Genomic DNA, 3,382 nt, shown 5'->3' with positions numbered 1-3,382 from the left:
GAAACTTGCCATCAAATTGATTCAGACTGGTAGAGACCCTGTAAGATAATACATAACTCCGCAATAAAGTTTCAGGCTGTAAAATTTTGGAGAAGCAAACTGCCTCATCTTTCATCCTTGGAGCGGCTGGTATGTTTGAACCTTTGTGCTTTTTGGTTAGCTGCTGACTACTATAATCATTGTGTCATCAGAACTCCTTGACCAAGAAAATAGAAAACACAAATTATAAGCACAAGTAATGAGACAGTTATAACCATTATTTTAAGTTAAAATGTTAGTAAAGGAATGTCATGAAAAACTTCAAATCAGTATGTTCCACGACTTAAATGAAGTTGAAAAATTCCTATAACAACAACAAAAAAAAAGATAAACATAAAATAGAAAACAAAGACTGTCAGTCTAAGATGTTTTTCAATAAATTAGTTTCGAACCTTGGCTAAAAATCTGCATGCTGGCACACAGACCTTATGCAAGTTACATTTCATTGGATTAAATATGAAGGTTATTATCTCAGTAAAGCCTTGGGAGAGACCACAATTTTATTCACTGTGTTATAGCAAATAAGTATGGATTTTTTTTTTTTTTTTTTTTTTTAAGTAATACATGGTATTTTGTGAGTATCAAATATTAGGGAATTTATTCAAAATAGGAAAATAATATTGTGTTGAACTAAAAAATAGTCACACATCTTAAAAAGAAAAAAAAAAAAATACAAATTGGATGTTAGTCAATGGAGCTACGTTTTACTTGACCCCTATGTGATATCATTGGGAGCTCTGGTAGCATAGTGCCTAAGGCACTTGACTGCTCACCAGAAGACTGGCGGTTCAAACCCACCAGCCACTCCTCGGAAGGTAGGTTGGGCAATCCTACTTCCGTAGTGATACTGCCTCGGAAACCCAAGGAGGGGTCGCTATCAGTCAGGGCCGACTCGACGGCAAACAACAACAACAACATGTGATATCATAATATTTATATTATGTTCCTTTTTCACCATTACCATTATTACAGATATAGAAATAAACACACAAATTATATACAATATGGTAACAATTAAAATCAAATGATAGTTCTTGAAAAGAATAGTTAATGTTTGATAATTATCAAGAAGATATTAGTAATATTACACAGAATTAACAAGAAGTTTTGTCTTTTCATGAAATCACTAAAACTTATGTGCCTCATTTCATTTCTTTCTATGTTTCATCATTCCTTTTTTTCTTTTTCCCAGCAAGCATTTAATTGTGGGCTTAAAATATATCAAGTACTATGAAAATAGAAGACTCATGGGTTATAAATTTAAACTTCTATTTTTCAATCATTGCATAACTTTGATTATTGCTATACTTATTTAAATTCAACTAAGAAATAAAAGTATATTATTTATCTTTGCTTTGGGCAAATTCTATGAAACAAAGTACTCCAATTAAAATCACATTTATTAAGCCATAAGTGATAAAATGACTCTATCCTCTAAGGAAGAAGATAAATGAGTTTGAGTTTGGTCTTGCTTGGGTTCCTCTCGCCTTATCCATCTCCTTCAGCCAGTGATGAGGAAAGCCTTCAGCAGCGGATTATCAATGTCAGGTGCCCTAGAAGAATTGTGTACTGAGGGATTTGGCAGTAGGAAAACGTATTGGTGTGCCAGGCAAACGATTGACTTGGGAAATATAAACTAGTGGTTGTGGTAGAAAGGAAGTACATCATCAGAGAAAGATATCATCAAAAAGTTATATTTTTGTCTGTATTGAATGTCAAGTAGGGGAAGGGCTACTTGTTTTTTCAACAATTGTCTTATGTAAACAAATATTACACCAAACATATAATCTATGCCATTTTCATGAATTGTTCTCCTTTATTTGATGTGTCATATTCATTATGACCACAATTAAATATCATAATATAATTCTTCACTGTTTTTAAAAATCAATAAATATTGATTTATTTTTATTATAAACTCTAAATTAAATTTAGATTTAAGATAATAATTTTTAAATTCAAGTGCCATTAAAACTAAAATAAATCTTATACTTGAACAATAAGGAAAATAAATAACAATTTAAAATTGTTGTGTAGAGGAATTCCTAAATTATCTAAGGTAGGAATGAAATTAAAATTTAAGTTTTTTTTTTTTTTTTTTTTTCAAACTTAATTTCTTATGGCACTCTGGTGGTTTAAGCACTTGAGTGCTAACCAAAAAGTCAGTGGTTCAAACCCAGCAGTTGCTCTGTGAGAGAAAGATGAGGCAGTTTGCTTCAGTAAAGATTTACAGCCTTGGAAACCCTAAGAGGCAGTTCTACTCTGTCTGTAAGATCACTATGATATAGAATTGACAAAATTGCAGTAGATTTAGAGTCACTACAAATCAGAAGAGACTCAATGGCAATGGGTTTGGTTTGGTTTTGTGGTCACTATGGGATCAATTCTATGATAATGTTTTTGTTTGTTTGTTCTTTTATGTAAGATCAAAGAGCCCCAGAGTTGCAATGATTAACGGATCAGCTGCTAACCAAAACGTTGGTTATACAAACTTACTAACCTCTCTGTGTGAGAAAAGGCTTGGCAATCTGATCTCCTAAAGATTACAGCCTAGGAAACCCTATGGGGTTTCTGTATTTATGGATCACTATGAGTCAGAACTGACTCAATAGCATGCAACCACACCAACAGATAAGACCAGTTATTTAACATACTGAAAAAAAAAAACCTTACTGCCACTGAGTCCATTCTGACTCATAGCGACCCTCATTGTGTTTCTGAGGTGTTGAATCTTTATGGAAGTAGATTGTCTGATCTGTTCCTCAGAGCGGTTGGTGAGTTTGAACCACCAACCTTATAATTAGCAATCAAATATCTTAGGCATTGTGTCACCAGAGCTCCATTTAACCTACTATACACACATTTTGAAACTATTGTTTTAGTTATGTTCACAGATTTAAAGGAAAATATGAAGAACTAAAGGAAATCAAGGAAGTGATGTATGAACAAAATTAGAATATTAACAGAAAGGCAGTGATTCCAGTAATCTTTGGCAAATGAGAAAAGGTGATGCTAAGGAAAGTAGGAATGCTTACCACCATGTTTTCAATTTCCTTTTCTATGATGTGTGTGTGTGTGTGTGAAACTGATGACAGATTATCAATGACCTCACATCCATTTAATATAACTCTCCTTTCTCAGAGTTTTCAATGGGTGTTGGTTGTTTTACTCTGAGTGGTACATATGTAGGTTGGAGAAGGGGTGTAAATTGTTCTTAAACCATCACATATCCAAGTGTTGGACCCAAGAATCTTCATACAGTATTCACACAATGGAGATTTGCCTTATATCACTAATTCTACTACTTGTCCTTTCACGAGTAACCTCTGCCTTTCAGGTAATT

This window comes from Orycteropus afer, unplaced genomic scaffold (genome assembly GCF_000298275.1).
Source record: "Orycteropus afer afer isolate SDZICR_OR568_19922 unplaced genomic scaffold, OryAfe1.0 scaffold00643, whole genome shotgun sequence".
Taxonomy (NCBI): Eukaryota; Metazoa; Chordata; class Mammalia; order Tubulidentata; family Orycteropodidae; genus Orycteropus; species Orycteropus afer.
Note: the sequence above shows the minus strand (reverse complement) of the source record.